This window comes from Canis aureus, chromosome 29 (genome assembly GCF_053574225.1).
Source record: "Canis aureus isolate CA01 chromosome 29, VMU_Caureus_v.1.0, whole genome shotgun sequence".
Lineage (NCBI taxonomy): Eukaryota > Metazoa > Chordata > Mammalia > Carnivora > Canidae > Canis > Canis aureus.
Genome location: NC_135639.1, coordinates 10,872,690 through 10,891,747, shown reverse-complemented (window position 1 = coordinate 10,891,747; position 19,058 = coordinate 10,872,690). Strand labels below are relative to the sequence as shown.

The window sequence follows — 19,058 nt, the reverse complement described above, 5'->3', positions numbered from 1 at the left end:
TGATTTCTCACCTGGGAAAAAAGATCCCAAGGAAAAAAGAACGCTGGAAAAAAGATCCCAGCATTTTAAAACTTTGTACTTTCAGGGGCTCCTGGGGGCATAGTTAAGTGTCTAACTCTTGGTTTTGGCACAGGTCATGATCCTCAGGGTTGTGAGATCAAGCCCCATGTCATGCTCCTTGCTCAGCACAGAGTCTGCTTGAGATCCCCTCCCCCTCTCCCCCTCCCACTCAGGCTCTCTCTGAAATAAGTAAATAAATATATATATTTTAAACTTTGCACTTTCAAAGGTGAAAAGTGACATCTCAAAGTTAATTTCCATTTCCATGATTACTAGTGAGATTGAGGATTTTTTTAATACCCATTCTTCTTGAAGCAGACGGATTGTAGACAAGAGACTATAAGCATAATATCTCCATGATAATCGCCATTCATTACTTTTGCTTACTCAGGTGGGACTGAAAATATGTGGCTTAGGCTATTAACTCTGATGCAATCTGAGGTACACTGTGGCACTTGGCAATACCTGTGTTTGGGCAGAGGCTTCGAATTGGTCCTGAAAGAAGCGTTTCATCCCTGAGTTTTATTTTCTTCCTTTGGATCTTTTTAGCTTGAGAAATGTGCTTCTGTGGATACCATTTCTCTTCACCAAAGCAGGCAAGAGTATAAACCGTGCTGACAAAGGCTTCCTTTTCAGATTTAAAAATTCATTCTAAAAGCAAAGAGGAAATCCTCAGACATTTCGCTGCCTCATGAAGAAATGGCAGCAGATGACTAAGAGCCGACACATGCCTCGTTGAAGATCTTTACAGCATGCTACTAATACCCCATCTTGCCTCTAGTATCATGCATCAGAGCAATTGAGCTTTAGAAATGACATTTCTGACTAGGATGGGCAGGGGCCCAGACATTGTTGGACAGTTCCTGCCAGTTCCTGGAAACAAAACCTTGTCAGGATTCTTGTTCACTGTCTCTTCCTGTTGCACCCTCTTATATGTGTGTGAAATTGGAGGCGGCTTGTTGACTAAAGACTAAGAAGTACTCTTCATTGAAGAAGCCAAAGTGTCAGGTTTGATGAAGCCACTGTGAGAGTGTAAATTATATTTTCTTTATTAATGTCTCTCAAACTCACACTCTGCCTGGAACACATCCAGTGCATAAAACTATATATACAGTGAAAAAAAAACAACAAAAAGTTCATGGATTTATCTTTGGGCATTGCCTTTTCTTGATCTATTGTAGGGTGAAATTTCTGTTATTGGAACAACTGGAGTGAAGCTCCCTGGCTTGTCAAATAATTGAGTTATTGAGCTTCCCATGATGACAGTGGAAAGTTGAGGCTTCAGCCTGGCTGAAAGAATGGTACTGGGGTGGTTTGTTGCCCAAGGATGAAGGCTACTTGGTGGGCTGTTTCAGTAGGGCTCACAGGATGGCATTTACTGCTTTTGCCACGATGGAGAAATTGGGCATCAGCTGTGTGAGTGAGAAATTTCTCATGTCAGAGACTTCTGGTATGACTCTGTCTGTCCGGGGTGACTCACAGGGACCAAGCATACAAAGGCCGACTTACAGAAGCAGAAGTCTTTACTCATTTACACTGAGGAGTGTTAGCATGTACGTGTGTGTGGGGGTGGTGGGGGGTGGTGGGTGGTATGCAGTTGGATTATGTGGCCAGATTGTTCTTTCTGTCCATGAAGTTCCAATGGAAAGCCAAATTATCATCTGAAAAGTTATTCTTCAAATACGAAAGTTAAAGAAGGACATGTCAGGCAGAGACGAAGGCACTCAACACAAAGCCATGAGGGAGCTTCTCCTGTTTGAAAAGCTATAGTTACCCAACTACTATTGGTGGGTGAAGGACCAGGGTGGAAGTGGCAAGGAACGAAGCTGAGGAGGGAGAGAGGGGCCAGATCCTGAATGATGGATCAAAAAGTTGGGAGTTCCCAGCTCCCCTCCTCACAGAAAGAAATTCCTCTGTTTATATCTTTATATATCTTTATTTATATCTTTATATATCTTATTCCTTTATTTACCCATTGTAATGAATGGGTAAAAGCAATACCCATTTATTTAAAAAATATACAAGCAATTTAAAAATTGCCAACCATGCCTTCCAACCAAGGAAGACCAATCTTTTTTTTTTAAATTAATTTGTTAATTTATTTTACATTTTTAAATTTAAATTCAATTTTCCAACATATAGTATAGCTGCCACGCTCATCCCGTCAAGTGTCCTCCTCAGTGCCTATCACCGGGTCACCCCATCCCACCACCCACCTCCCCTTCCACAGCCTTTTTGTTTTTGTTTTTAAATAAATTTATTTTTTATTGGTGTTCAATTTATCAACATATAGAATAACACCCAGTGCTCATCCCGTCAAGTGCCCACCTCAGTGCCCGCCACCCAGTCACCCCCACCCCCCGCCCACCTCCCCTTCCACCACCCCTAGTTCATTTCACAGAGTTAGGAGTCTCTCATGTTCTGAAGGAAGACCAGTCTGATGCCTTGATACTTGTTCTTATATGGTGAGTGATAAAATACTACTTTCTAATTAGCATTTGCACTTACCAACATATCTCAAACATATTTTATATCAGTTTATATATTTCTGCCACATTTTATAAAATGAAACAGTTATTGTCTATAATCATTTAAATCATTACAGCTCTTTCCTATTGTGAATAATGCTGAGATGAATCCCCTTTTGCATATGTTTTTGGCACATGACTGCGGCTTCCATAGTATAAATTTCCACAAACAAGACTGGTGTGGAAAAGGCGTGAACAGAATTCAGACTTTTTGTCATGTCCAGATCTTTTTAATGTTTTCTCTGAAATCCTCATGGTCCATTCTGAAAGCTGAGTCCAAAGTGGCCATCCAGGTATAACATTATTTTAAAGTCTTGGCTTTCCACTCAAAGTTTTATATAACTTTTGCATGTAACCCTATGTTGTGGACACAATTAAATTGTTTTCCCTCCCAAATCTTTGAGTAAAATTATAGCTTCTGAAAGACGTTTAGTGTTTGTTCTGCAGCTTCCTGTATTCTTGGCATAACTCTTTGCACCTAGTGGGGAGGTGCACCCCGATATTATAGAAGCTAAGTGGAGACACTGAGGAGCCCCAAAGGATGTCCACCAGGCAATGATGTGATCAGATGGTTGGACTCACAGGCCAAGAGAGGAATCAGAAGGACCTGGGAAGGGAGGCTTGGGCAGAGGGTTCCTGTAAGAGTGAAGGTGAGCCACCTGACACTGAGCAGCAGTGGCCGTGTGGGAGTGCAGAAGACAGATGGAAAGAGGGAAGTACCATTGTGAGGCTTTACTTAACCAGTTGTGAAGAACAAAGGACAGTGAGGAATCTAGGATGAAGGTGTGTTTCCTGTCTTTAGTCTGACAAATGATCAAATGGAAATTATGTTCCCATCATGTTTCTTGTTTTGTGTTGACCCACAGGAAGCTCATAGGTCAGTTTGTGGTCGGTGACAGTATTTGTATTGTTTGTTGTGGTGGTTGACGCCGCTGGTTCTAATTTTTTGTTTCCAGAAGACATCTCTGATGTACAGCTGAAACTAGGCAGTACACAGTCTGTGGGTAAATAATAAGTACCACCTGGCTCTTAATCTGGGCAAGTCCTTTCCACTCATGACTTGAACCCCAAGGGAGAGGAGTAACCAAGCACTTGGATTAAAGCCAGGTTTAATGAGGGGTGGGGGTTGTTGTGATGGAGTGGATGGATCCCTAATATCAGATAAACTGGTTTGACATTTTTTAAAAAGATTTATTTATTTATTTTAGAGAGAGAATGAGCATGAGTGGTGGGAGTTGGGGCAGAGGGAGAGAGAACCTCCAGCAGGCTCCTCATTGAGTGCGGAGCCCGATGCAAGGCTTGACCTCGTGACCCTCGAGATCATGACCTGAGCTAAAGTCAAGAGTTGGAAGCTTCATGGATTGTACCACCCAGGCACCGCTGGTTCAACTGTTTAAAGCATTTACATTTTTGAGACTTAGTTCAGCCATACAACTCTTTCTTCTTCCCTCACTGTTTACCATTACCGAAGAGCCAGTTTCACTAGTTTTTGACATTTCTTTAAAATATATCAGCTAAGCTCTCTGGAAATCTGCCTTTAATCATAATCTTAACTTATTTTAGATAGAAACTATCAGTGTTCTGGAAACTTGCATATTTCCTTTGATTTGATTCTCGTGGGGGCCACCCCTTTATTTACTTGTGTCTTTGTAATCTTCACCATTTAAATTTTCTCTTCCCTTTTGTCTGGAGATGGAAAGCAAGGCTTCAGCTTGACCCTGGGGCACTCAAAGCCTGGGACTCAGGGAAGCAGCTGCTTGTCCTGAGGCAGACATTGGATCTTCATTCTTTATTTCCCTTTATTAAAAAATGTTTTTCCCCTTAGTTAATGTTATCCTGGATTTTATTTTCAAAATTGCAAAAAGCAAATTGGATTTCCTTCAGTGATCATGTAAAAGATGCTTCTGTGCCTCCCTCCCTTCCTCCCTCCCCTCTTTCCTTCCCCAACTTTTAATGATGTTTGCTCTGTTTTCACTTTGATCTTTCATTTTTTTTTTTCTGAGGAGGAGATAGACCGCCTGCTTTTTTAAGAACCCTACCTTTAACCCTAAAGAAATGTTGATCCAGTCACTCTGCCTTCTGTGAACTTCCCCTTCACCAGTTTTGTTTTTTGCTGGGCTCTTTTGGGCAAAATTGTTGGGATACCTGATAATTGCATTTAGTCATATCTGTTAATTCAACTGCTGAAAATCAGCAGCTAATTCATTGTAAACAGGATCTCTGTGCATTGTCTTCAAGTATTAAAGAGATTATTCTAGAAAATGTCAATCACTGCTCAGATGATCAATATACTGATATACTGATATCTACCAATGAAGAACTTTTTATGTCTTTCAAAGGTTTCCAGGAGTGTGGACAGCGCCTTAGCTGCCAAAGCGAAATGTTTTAAATGTAGGCTTTAACCAGCCTAAGATAGTGTTAACATTTTGTGAAAAAAATATTTGGAAATCATGTTATCTTTTGAGTCTCTCATAAAACAGTTCCCTGATATTTTGTTTCTGTTGATTCACTTATGCCTCTCTCCAGGATGAAGGGACTAACTTTATAATAAATGTAACACATTTTAAAATATAAGGGGAGTAGTTTGTTCTGGTTATATACTTATTATAAAGATCTCTGTGGGATTCTGTTTTTAAATTCATCTTTCAGTTATTTAATTTCTTAAGACCACAGATAAACTGGTAAATCTAAATATTGCCTTGTTGCAAAGGCTTTCATTAGGTAGATTCCAGATTGAGTGGAAACGAACATAACTCCAAATTATTTAAAAAAAAAACAAAAAACAAAAAACAAATCCAACAAACCTCCAATTATCTGGAGTATTCCCTGACCAAGCAAAAAAAGCATTCCAAGTTCATTCTTGAGAGGTGAGGCATGCAAACTGTTTGGTCTCCTTCAAGGCCAATGAGAGGGGATCACAGATTTAGGTTGTGTCTGTGCCAGCAAATGTTGTATGTTGGTGAAAATGACCTCTGGAGGTACCAATTCAAAGGAGAGAAAGAAACAGGCTTTGGAAAATCCAAGGAAGTCAGTTTGTTTCTGAGACACTGTTGGTGTGTGGGATGTTGGCTGGACCCAAAGAGCATGTTATCTTCACCAGGTGGGAGGATGAGGGGAATTAATCAATTAATTGGTAAATGAAGATGGAAAAGGCTACGATATTTCTTTGGTTTTATGAGAGTCCAGAGGTGAGAGTTATAAACAGGCATTCCCAATGGCAGGCATTTATGCCCTAATGTTGCAATGAATCTCTGGAAGGACTGAGCACAGGCAAGTGTTATTATTAAAGCTAATTAAATCACTCTGGATTATGGTTTGTCCAGGGTATTATCTAACAGAATGATAGCCATAAAGTCTGGAGAAAACAAACAGATGAGGATCGGTTAGTCAAGGAGTCTTCCTGATTATTCTTTCACTTTAAAAACAAGCCTTCCCTCAATACCAGGAATTATTATTAAGTCTCACTGTGCTTTGAATCTTACTAGTACTGCACACTTGCAGACTGACCTGTGTTTGTTGTGGGGAAGCAGGCATGGATTTTCTGATTTTCTTATCTAGTTTTTTTTTTTTCTTTTTTTGGAACCACATTTGCCAAAGTAATTAAGTAAGAGGTTAATGGCCATCAAATGTCCTGCTGCATTATAGTCACAGCTTCCATATGAAGTGGGATAGCTTTTCTCTTTCTGCATCTCAATATGGCAAAATCATTGGAGGGACAGGGTAGAGAGCAGATTGGTTTTCCAGGCTCTAAACAATAACTACATAATGGTTTGAAATGAAAATGCAAGTATATCATCATCTGAAGAAAAAAAGGGAGATGTAATGAATCCAGGGCCATCATCCATAGAAAAAGTAATTTAAAATATTCACTTAAAATATAGCCAGTTTATGGAGGAAATGAGCAAAATAAGGCTCATTTTGGAGCACACACATTTGAAAGTTACGTTGTATTAGATTTTATATATATATATATATATTTATAATATGTGTATAATTTTATATATATGTATATATATATATAGAAAGAGAGAGAGAGAGAGAGGTATAATGTGTGTTGTAAAGTGATAAGTAATGTTGGCAAAATGAATGAAATGGAGAATGTGATTAATCAAATTAATTTTTATGATCCGTGTAGCTTGCCAAATAATTCACTTGGCTGGATTGTGGCAAAGGTTTGAAATGAATTGTTGAGTTCTGCTAAGCCTGTGATGATGGTTAATTTTATGTGTCAACTTGGCTAAGTTATAGCACCCAATTATTGAATCAAGTGCTAGTCTAAGTTTTGCTATGAAGGAATTTTGTAGACATTGCTAACATCTACAGTTAGTTGACTTTAAATAAAAGATTACCCTTGATAGTGTGGGTGGCCTCATCCAATCAGGTGAAGCAAAATCTGAGGTTCCCCAGAGAAGAAATTATGCCTCAAAAGTTGAACAACATTCCTTCCTGAGTTTCTACCCTGCCGGCCCTATGAATTTCAGGTTTGCCAGACTCCACACCCACTTGAGCCAATTCCTTAAAATAAATTTCTCTGTATATTATATATATATAATATATATAATACACACACAGACACACAGACACATACACATACATACACACATTATCTACCCATCTTTGTGTCTCTCCTGGTTCTGTTTCTTTGAAAATCCTGGTTTATACAGTCTCAGGTAGCCTTCTATATATACCAAATAATTTCAATCGTCCTTCTACATTTCCTGATTGGAATCTGGATTTTCAAAGACCTCACTGGATTCATATTGAAATAATTTTAAATTCATTTAAACCCAAACATTAAAATATGGATGGAATTCTGAAGAAGGATTTTATTAGGAGGGAACGTAGCTGAGATAACACAGTGTAATTCCATTTTGTGCTTTTTCTTCGAAGATCCAAATTTGGGATTTTTTTTCCACTTATGGTTTACTTTCTGATATAGAAATGCAGGGCAGGCATTTTTTGGTAATGCCATTTCGGCAACTCTTAGACTTCCTCTGCACAATGTCTAAGAGAAATATGGTATGGTCAAAGGAAAATGGATAGGAATCCAGGAGTTCTGACTTCTGCTAAGGGTTTTGACTTCTTTGGTATGAGGCATTAAATGAAAACTGTTTCTCTACTCACAAAACTTCTGACAGCAAATGTGTAGATTTTCCACACCAAGCAGTTCCCCAGATTCTATGGGGACACCAACTGGGTGTGCTGAAATTTAATCCAATTCTGACATTAACTGCCCAGAGTAGTGCAGTCCCCACAGGTTAACGGCTCAGTACCAGAAGACTGCCCCTCTCTTCAGATGCCAACGGCAAACACTGGGTCCCCAGGTTACCCACACTTCTGCCTGGCCTGGCTACAGACTGGGTGTGCCTAGTTCAGGTTCCGTAATTTGCTACAACAGCTCACAGAACCCAGAAAAATACTTTATTTATCATTAGTAGTCAATTATAGAGAATATTACAAAGGATACGAATGCAAATGCAAAGCCAAATGAAGAGGTACAGAGGATGAGGTCCAGAAGGGTCCAAAGTACAAGAGCTTTTGTCCCCATGGAGGTTGGGGTACAGCACCTTCTCAGCTCATGGATGCATAAAGCAACCCGGAAGCTCTCCAAACCCCTTCCAGTAGGGTTTCTGTGGAGATTCTGTCATGAAGGATTGATGAGATCGAGCACTGGTGATTCACTCAACCTCCAGCTCCTCCAACCCTGGTTAATTTCAGCAGAAAAGGAATTTCTGGGCAAGACTTCAGGAAGCAAAATGAGAAAACTGAGAACCTACACTCAAGAGATGGCCTGGAACAGGAGGAGTTGGATACCCAGAACCAGAGATCACCCACAATTACAGGCTGGTTCAGCCCCTGATGCCCACTGGCCCTGGGGTAAAGGATGCAAGCTGTTGTCCCTGGGCTGGACTCTACCCCCACATTTTCTGTTTCTCTCCCTCCTGCTCTTGAATCACAGGTCTAAATTTAAGTCACCCTTCTGCTGCCTCAAGGATAGTGGGAGCAAGTGAGTAGGCTTTGGGGCTTGACGTCATGGCAAGAAGTTCTTGCATCACACCAATTCTCAAGGAAGAGCATTAAAAAAAAAAATCAGTGAAGAAAAATCAACAAATTTTCCCCCACCAGGGCTGTCTTATTGCATTTAATCTTCATAGCTGCTATTATTATACTCATTTTACAGATGAAGACATTGAGCTTGGAAAGGTTGTGTGGCTTGCCTATGGCCACACAGCTAAAAAGATTAAAAAAACAAAACAAAAACAAAGGTGGATTCAAACCCTGATCTGTCTGAATTCAAACCCCAAGTACTGAACGACTTCAACAATTACAGCCTTAATTTTCATTCAATATATTTCAGGAGACCCTCCTATGATTAAAACTTTGCTGGAGTCCCTCATCTGGGAAACAATCTCAAGCCCCAAACAGCTCATCTTCTAAAAGCTTTCCAACTATATTTCAACTTGGCAACAGCATCTTCTCACCACATAGTTTAGAAAATCTCTTAACATTCAGCTGAGGATGTGTATGTATTTTTTGTTTCTGGATTAAAAGTGTTCTGCATGTTGCTGAGTCACCTCTTCGGTGTTTACCCAATGCTCAGGGCTTGCCAGTGCGGTTGAGATGAGATTAGAAATTGTAAATCAATGTCTAATCCTACCCACTCTGGAAAACTGAGTCATCGCAAAAAGGCTCTGCACAACCCCTGAAGCCACCTTCCTCCTCTCTTGTCCCACTGTGCTTTTTACTGTGTGTCTGCAAAATTCCAGTAGTCAGTGACTCTCTGGAGCAGGTCTGAAAATTTACCAGATGGAGACAGTTATGTTTAAAATTAATTCCCCTGAAATATAAAGTAGTGTTAATTAAAAAACAAACAAACAAACAAACAAAAAAAACAAGAAAAACCTGTTTTGCATTTGCCTGCGATGTGATTTTGCCTCCCCTGTGCTCAGCACTGGATGGAGGGCGAGGAGGGGAAGCCTGCGCAAGAGGCCTGCGGGGTGCGGGAGGCCCCACGCTTTGCCCTGCCCGCCTTGGAAAGAGGACAGCCTCACGGCCACCTCTTTGCCTGATCCAATGTCGTATTTCGGACCTGAAGGGCAGCTGCCCCACCTGCATCTTGCCTTGGTTCCCACCACAAAGCATAGCAGTGAGCTCAGGGCAGGGCCGTTTCCCTGGTGGGGGTCCTGTCAGTGTCCCCCCCACCAACCACCCCCCACAGCTCTGCTTCCCTAAGCTCTGCTTCCCTAAGCCGATTTCACTGGCCCGGGCATCGGAGCCCCTGGGTGTTTGTTTAAATGCAGATGCCGAGGCCGGCCGGCACAGCTGCATCAGAATCCTGCATGAGCTCCAAGTTCCCCATGTGATGGGGTGCCCAGGAGGGCCTCCCAATGATGGGTACTCAGGAGGCGGGCAAGCTCTCGGCCTCCGGCCAGCCAGCCTCTCTCAGGCTGAGCTGAAATGTATTGTTTCAGGGTAATTTTCCTAGGATATTAATGCTTGAGGATTCCCTTTAAACTTTCCCTCCCCTTTGCATCCAATTTCACAGAGCCAATGGAATGATCTGAGTTCATGTAATTACCTAGGAGTCAGCAGCCTGTTCTCTCCTTGGAGATGGATGTGGGTGAAGCTGTGAGTGGAAAACCCACTTTGCCCACCGCCAAGTGGTTCTCTGGCAGGTGTAAGAGTTCTGCTGGAGATCCAGCGCCTGCGGGGTGGGGAGCGCGCGCTGTTTCACTCCCACTGTGCGCTGTCTGCAAGGTCTCTTCTCTGGGGAAGCTCCTTCCTCTCCCTGTTTGCAGCAGCCTGAGCCTGTTCACCTCCTAAAAGGCCCAGTCCTAGTATTTCTTTAACGGGAGATTCAATTTATTTCAATGTAATATGCATATGTTATGTCCCTACTCTGTGTGAGCATCATGCAGGGCTTTGGGGAGAAGAGGATGGAATAGATATAAAGGTAAGAAAAAGAGGCCTCTGCTGCTGGGAGCTGCCCACCGATTGGGGGAGACATTGCTGCACAACTGGGTACAGTGCCAAGGAATAGAGTCAGTGCAGAGTGGAGGTGTGAGCAACAATTGCAGGGGGATTCATTGACAGAGGAGGGAGGGCTGCTCGCAGGCAGTGCCATCACCGTGGGACAGGATGGAAGAAGTTGACTAAGAGTTGAGGAAATTGTCCAGGGGGAGCAGCAGGGATGACGAACTTGGCAAACATTCTGTGCATAAAAGATGTCACTCTGTGTTTTTTTTGTTTTTTGTTTTTTGTTTTTGTTTTGGTCCCAGGTTTTATCTTATCCATCTGAAAATAGTGGGACAAATGGGCTTTGAAAAGCTCCGTACCTGGAACCTGAGGTTGTTAGAGGAGTACCATTAGGAGCACAGCCAGCTGTGTTCACCAAAGCCCTGGCCCAGCTGGTCTCAGGTTTTTTCTGTCATTGTTATCAGCAGCCAGTATGCTGCCCACAAATTCCAAGTGCTGACAAATGGAGTAGGTTTAATCACACCCTGGCTTAACCCTCTCATTTGCCATAAATCAAACTAGTTCTAAAAATCACATGGTGCTCAACTACTCTGAGTGTGCTTGGCATCAGTGAGGTATGATGTACTCTGGGGTTGTAGAAGCAGCATGAACTCACCTCTGCCTCTGGAGCTTGGGGAGTGAGAGTGACATGCAGTCGCACCATGCATGGCCTTTCATTTACATTGATGCCCAAAACCTCTAGTTGCTAGGTACTGGTCAGATTTCCTCTCCCTTTTTGGGACTTATGTGCTCTGCCTTTTATGATGAAGTTTCTTGGTCCATTTCTACCTTCTTCAATGGTATAATGTGTATTAACACACAGATGTGCAATTCCACAATCCATATAGGTGGCTCGTCTATCCGGAAAGAGACCAAAACACACCAGACTGCATAGAAGTCCATTTCTGCAATCCTAGCAATCACAGTAACATGCTGGTCAGGGCTGCCTCCCAAACCTTGAGATGTGTTTAAACTATACAGGATATCCACCACATGCTCACCTTTGCCTGTACCAAACATTTGCAAACATTACAATATGCTTGTGTCAGTGAAGAATATTTTGATTGCAAGTAACAGGGAACTAAGATTTATTCAAGTTAAAAAAATGAATGCATTAAGATGAATGCATTAACTAGGAGTAGAAGTAAATCAGTAAAGGCAATATATGAAAAGCTCACAGCTAACATTATACTCAATTGTGAAAGACTAAAAACTTTTCCTCTAAGATCGGGAGTGAGATAAGGATACTTGCTTTTGCCACCTCTGTTCAACATAAGTCAACTAGAAGTTCCAGCCAGAAATATTAGTCAAAAAAAGAAAAGCCATTGAAATTGAATAGGAAGAAGTAAAATTGTCTGTTTGCATGCAACAGAAGTTATGTGTAGAAAACCTTAAAGATGGCTTGCATACACACCTGTGACAGGTAATAAATAACTCAACAAAGCTGCCAGATACAAAATCAACACATTTAAAAATCAGTTCCATTTTTGTATGCTACCAATGAATAACCCTAGAAGGACATGGAGAAAACAATTCCATTTAGAATACTATCAAGAAGAATAGAATATTTAGGAATAAACTTAACCAAGGAGATGAAAGATGTACAACTGAAAACTTGGCAAACACTGAAGGGAATTTGATGAAGGAAATTGAAGACACAGATGAGTGGGAAAACATCCCATGTTCATGGAATTGAAGACTTAATATTGCTCAGAGGTAAGTAGCACCCCAGGTTACCTACACATTCAGTGTAATCCCCATTGAAAGAAAAACAGTGGTGTTTTTTTGTCTTTTTTTTTTTTTTTCAGAAATTGAAAAAGCTATTCAGAAATTCATGTGGAATCTCAAGGGACCTTAAATAGTCGAAGAGGTACTGAAAAAGAACAAAGTTGGAGGTCTCACACATTCTGATTTAAAAAAATCATTTTACAAGGCTGATTTCTTATGAAGTTTCAATAATCAAAATAGTGTTGCATTAGTACAAAGACATACATACCAACCAGTGCGATAGAAGACAGACCTGAGAAATGAACCCGTTGTGTATGGTCAAATGATTTTCAGAAAACTATGAGACCATTCAGTGAGGAAAAGAAAGTCTTTTCAACAAATGATGTTGAGAAAACTGGATTCCCCATGTGAAAGGATAAAATTGGGTCCTTATCTTACACTATATATAAAAAAAATCACATGGATCAAAGACCTAAATGTAAGAGCTAAAACTCTAACACTTAACCCCAGATAAAGGGCTAGTATCTATGATGTATAAGCAACTTCTCAACAATAATAAAACTCAACAATAATAAACTCAACAATAATAAAAAAAATCAAACAACTCAATTAAAAAGTGGGTCAAGGACTTGATTGGACGTTTCTCCCAGGAAGACATACAAATGGCCAATAAGCACATGACAAGATGTTCAGTATAACTAATCATCAGGGAAATGAACATCAAAACCATAATTAAGTACCACTACATACCCACTAGGATAACTACTATTGAAAGGAGCAAACAGGTGTTAGGGAGATGTGGAGAAATTAGAACCTTGTGCACTGTTGGCAGAAATATAAAGTGGTATGGCCACTATGGAAGAAAACAGTATGGTGATTCCCCAAAACGTTAAAAATAGAAATATCATATTATCCAGCAATTCTACTTCTGAGTATATACCTAAAAGAATTGAAAGCAGGGTGTAAACAAGTTATTTCTCCAACCCTGCTCATAGCAACATTATTCACAATAGCCAAAAGATGAAGCAACACAAATCTCCATGGACAGATAAATAGAAAAACAAAAAGTGAGGTATATGCAAATAGTAGAACATGATTCAACCTCAAGAGGAAAGGAAGGGAATTCTGAGACATGCTGCAACATGGATGATGAACCTTGAGGACATCATGCTCAGTGAAATAGCCAGTTACAAAAAGACAAATACTTGATCATTCCACTTACATGAAGTACTTAGAGTAGTCAGAATCATAGAAAGTAGAGTGGTGGCTGCCAGGGGCTGCATGGAGGAGGAAATGAGGAGTTGTGTTATGTGTAGTTTCAGTTCTGGAGATGCTGGTGGGAATGGTTGCACGACAGTGTGAATATACTTAATGCCAGTGAAATATATCCTTAAAAATGGTCAAGATGGGATCCCTGGATGGCTCAGTGGTTTGGCACCTGCCTTTGGCCGGGGGTGCGATCCTGGAGTCCCCGGATCAAGTCCCACGCCGGGCTCCCAGCATGGAGCCTGCTTCTCCCTCTTCCTGTGTCTCTGCCTCTCTCTCTCTCTCTCTCTCTCTCTCTGTGTGTGTCTATCATGAATAAATAAATAAATAAATCTTTAAAAAAATGGTCAAGATAGTAAATTTGATGTGCTTTTCACAATTAAAAACAAACACAAAATTAATACATTGGTTTATGTAATACAGAATTCAGAAATAGATCTGGGGTTTCAAACAATGGCCTTGGGACTTTGAATCCCTCAGCCCTACTTCACCTGTGTCACTTATTCTCAGGGTGGTTCTTGCCATCCTGGCAGCTAACCTGGCCAGTGGCATCTCTGAGCTTATATGTTCCTCCTGTCAACCAGTCTTAAGCATATAAAATATCATGGGAGGACTCTGATTGGTCCTGCTTGGGCCACGTGACCATCCTTGTGACCAATCCTGGTGGGCAGGGAAAGTAGACCTGAGTTACCCCATTCACTATGGAGCAGGTGAGGCCGTGTAACACACAAGGTCATCAAGTAACAGAAAAGAAAGGATGTTCTTCCAAAGAAGAAGTGTTGGATAGACACCCCGTGGCCTCTGTGATGTCTGTGCTCTATCTTCCAAAGTCATTTCCGCCATTTGAGGCAGGGCATGGGCACTTTGCCTGAGTTATGGAGACTGGCTTTCTTTCCAGTCCACTCTCCTTCTTTTCAAGTGACTAAGCCCTCCAGAGGGTCTCCAGGTTCATAGCACACCTACCCCCAAGAGGAGAGGGGTTTCCACCCCAAGTCTCTGCACTGGCACTGAAATTAGGTGTGACTCTGAACAGGGCAGGATAGGCGCTCTCCTGATGGTCTGATTGATTGTTCAGCTTTAATCCTGTTAACCTAATGCTACCTCTCTGGACATTGAGTAATGCCCACCAGAGTCTTACATCTACCCACTTAATTTCCATTTGAGAGATTTATGTGTGAGTTGAATACATTATTACCTTTGTGTAGACAGCGGTGTTTGTGAATTAAGATTGATTTCATGGGTAGCCACCTACACAAATTGCTAAAAAGTCGTTAATTTGTGGTTGGCATTAACATGTTTGATGGATGTCATCAGATACAAATCAGAAAGAACTCTCAGCTCATTTCAGGGAGGATGGAGGCCTATTGCTCCTAGCATTTCTGCATGATGGATTACCCAGTGAGGGGTTACCCCAAGTGTGGTCCCCTTTACCACCCACTTTCCAGGAACCTGAAGAACCGGTTTAAAATACAAATTCCTGAGATTTACTCAGATAAAGGGAATCAGACTCGATGGGGATGGAACCCAGGAATCTGTATTTTTATCAAGCTCCCCCTAGCGAAGTTTGAGGGCCCTACTCTGGAGTTTCCTTATACTGTTGTGTGGCTATTTCACAGGCAAATGTAAGAGGAAGCTTTTTTTCACACTGAGAGAGACCAAGAAATTGTTTTGCTGAGTGCATAGCCAGGCAATTGCAAAATCATGGAATGAGGAAGAGCAGAAAGCTTTTTGGCATTTGGTTTTTCTCAATTGTCTTAGCTCAAAAAAATCGTTTTGCCAAAATGGCACATTTTGGGGTGGCATGTTCTGGTCTTCTGTAAGGGCTCTTTATTATTCTCTCTCAGACCCATCTCTTGGATTTTCTTTCTCTGAATTCCTTGTGAGTAGAGACAATCTGGTGAGATCACCTCCTCATTCCCTGCTTCCTAAGAAACTGTGTTCGGATTGGGGTTTTGGAGCAGGTGACATTAAAGTACATGCCGGAGCTCATATGGTGCATGGATTTTAGACACTGGAGAGATCTTAGCAATCATCCCTGGGATAGTGCCCCTGAACCCTTTGACTTTTTGGTTCATTTCCGATACTGCTGATCAATCTTTGCACTTTCCCCTACCAGGCTTGCATGCAGCTTCCCAATCCATTTTGATATAATACCAAGTTTTGATTGATTTACAGTGAAGCTTATTTATACCCTGGATCTAACCAAACGCCAGCTTTTGCTTATGGAGAAGTGTAGGATCAGGGAGGAAAAGTGCCTTGCTCAAGACCCAGAGCTAGATTTGGGAATACCAGTACCCTGGCTATAAGCAGAGGCTTTTTTTCTTGGCTTAATGAATGGTCAGTTTTTAATCATATTTTTTAGAAACGTTGGAATTGGAGTATAAATTTTAACAGCTAAGATATAAATTGGTGTGGAATATAATATTTTTCCTATATGAGTGAAGATTTCTTTCTTTTTAAAAATTTTTCTAATTTTTAAAAAAACTTTTAAAAAAGATTTTTTTATTCATTCATGAGAGGCACACAGAGAGAGGCAGAGACATAGGCAGAGGGAGAAGCAGGCTCCCCACAGGGAGCCTCATGTGGGAGTCAATTCCAGGATCCTGGGATCATGACCTGAGCCAAAGGCAGATGCTCATGAGCCACCCAGGTCCTCATGAGTGAAGATTTCTTAAGTGTTATGGAAATTGTGAAGAACTGAATATGTAAGTAGCCATTGTTAAGTGTCAAGTCTGAGGACCGGCAACCTGCTAACTTCCAAGAATAATTGGCAGATTAGTAGATTCCGCACCACCTATAATTTAGAGTTGTAGCCAGTGGTTCATGTACTTCATAAAAAAAGGGAGCACAAGATAGCTTAATTTGCAAATACTCAAGTACCTGGCATTTGCAAAGAATAGAAGATGTATCACATTGTTGACTCCTCATCTGTCACACCATATGCCAACATCCCCTAATGGGTACACTTGCTATTATTCCCACTGAATTTAGAGTTTTCACACTGGGGAGCTGTGTTGTTATAGCCATTAACCAAAAGGATGCAGCGTCATATCCAAAATGGCAGAGTGGCTGAGTTCAACAGAGAAATCAGAGGTCTGTAGAAAGACCTCTTGTTACTATTGCAGTCCAGTGGGCTCAGCTCTTTTATGGGATGCTGTGTTGTCTACATCCATCATTATTAGACATTAGAAGGAGAACTTTAGACTAAATCAGTGGAGGAGAGTCCTGTTGGAGGTGACAGCAAGTTGTAGTTGAGAATCCTGCCACAAGCTCAACATCAGCGCTTCTGCTGACAGCAGTCCTTCCTCCTCATTAATCCATCTCCCCCTCCCTCCACCACTTCCTAGTTGTTATTTCTTTGCCAAGCCCTCAAGCTGGATTAATTTATAACTTTAATAATGTGGTAAAGAACCCAGAATTATTTTGCCTGGAGAAGGTGTATAAAGTAGGCTACATCATTTTCTCTTGTGCTTCCTCCATAAGCAGCCCATCTGCTTCCTCATCGTTGCTGTTGGAATTTTAGCCTTTGCATTGGAAACTACTCAGATTAATTTGAACTTCAGGGATAATTAAATGTATAAAATGCATGTTTGTTGCTTTTTAGGTGAAAGTAGTAAGAAGAGAAAACTGGAAAATGTTCTAGAAAATTAACTCAAAGTAGATTTCTTTGATGTAGGGATGGGGTAGGGAGCACCTGGCCAGCTCAGTCAGCAGAGCATGCAACTCTTGATCATGGATTCATGAGTTCAAGCCCCATGTTGTATGTAGACATTACTTAAAAATTTTTTTTTAATTTATGATAGTTACAGAGAGAGAGAGAGAGAGAGAGAGAGAGAGAGGCAGAGACACAGGCAGAGGGAGAAGCAGGCTCCATGCACTGGGAGCCCGATATGGGATTCGATCCCGGGTCTCCAGGACCGCCAAAGGCAGTCGCCAAACCACTGCGCCACCCAGGGATCCCTGTAGACATTACTTTAAATAAGTATTTTAAAACTTCCCAAATTCCGTAGGGCTATTAAATACAGCTTCCCAGGGCAACTTCTGAATAAGAAAAATAGAATAGATTACATCAATTTCAAAAAAAGAATCTGAATCTTCTTGCCAAAGAAAACATAATTTCTGTCTTTATTTATTCTTCGCTTTCCAATAAAATGTCATATATACCTCCATATATATGTTTCTCTCTATATATGGCATTATATATATTATATATACATATACATGTATATGTATATACATACCCTACCAGGCTTGTATGCAGCTTCCCAATCCATACATGTATATGTTAACACACACACACACACACACACACACACACACACACGTATACACACACTGAGAGACCAACTGGGAAAAATTTGTAGGCTAAGGCAGTTAGGATCTTATAGATAGTATGTTAAGATTTAAAATTCACATATGGCAGAGATATGTTAATAGATGTAAGTGGATTCTTTATTTGGGCTTGAATAAATTGGAAAGAATTTAGAATTAAAATTGGAAAACCATGCTTTTTCTTCTCTTTAGATCAAATTCAGACTTGCTATGAGTTGAGTGCTGACTAGTCCCATAATGTATTTATTAGTCTATGTCTTACAAGTTACTTTCCTATCTGTTACAGCCTTGGATATTTCTGTAATTCTAAGTCATATAGTGATTATTTTTCTTCATGTTACAGACAAGGAAACAGTGCTCCAGAGAAGTTGATGACTATTCATCATGGAGCAACCGATAGTGTGGCAAGGCTGGCCATTGTCTCCAGATCATCATCACATTTATTAGTGTTGAGTATTGAGCATAGGTTCTAGGTTTGGCACCAGCTGGAGCACAGGTGTCAAAGGCAGTAGAAATAGTCCCTGCTACACAGAGCCAGCAACAATGGATGTTCAGAGTAAACAAACTATGTGAAACTGTTGGCTTGGAGAAGATTTATGGATTGATTCTATCTAAGGGGAGCAAAAGGTCTTACAATGCCTCTCAGAGTGAGAGTCCACCTGGTGGTTGATGATAAGCATGATTGATGGGGTGAGAAGTTCGAGGACAGAGGGCAGAGATGCGCATGCCCAGTGGGTGGGAAGACAAGAATGGTCCATCCGTCGTGGCTCAACCCACAGTTTTGTGCTTTTGAATACTTTTATTCATTAAAAGACAAAATTATTATTAAATCTGTTTTTTATTTTTTTTAAGATTTTATTTATTTGAGAGAGAGTGAAAGTGAGGGAGATCACAGAGGGAGAAGGAAGAACTGAGCAGAGAGCCCAATGTAGGACTCCATTCCAGGACCCTGGGATCATGACCTGAGCCAAAGGCAGATGCTCAACCGATGGAGCCACCGAGGTGCCCCAGAGATCTGTTTTTATTTTGTTCCAAACTCTACGGTGGAACAGGAAATCTCTAAGAATTGGGATTTCTTATTGATTTCAGAAAGACTAATTCTCATGGAGCCTAGCTGTATGGTTAGAC

General features: G+C 41.0%; 1 long non-coding RNA gene across 1 annotated transcript in view; it reads left to right on the top strand.

The window, feature by feature from the left end:
* The window catches only part of LOC144300774 (uncharacterized), a 76,483-nt gene extending 57,746 nt beyond the window's left edge, over positions 1 to 18,737 (top strand). Inside the window, exon 7 of the long non-coding RNA XR_013367553.1 lies at positions 18,274 to 18,737. This is a non-coding gene — a long non-coding RNA (uncharacterized LOC144300774). The remainder of the gene's footprint in view (positions 1 to 18,273) is intronic.
* Positions 18,738 to 19,058: the final 321 nt, after the last annotated feature.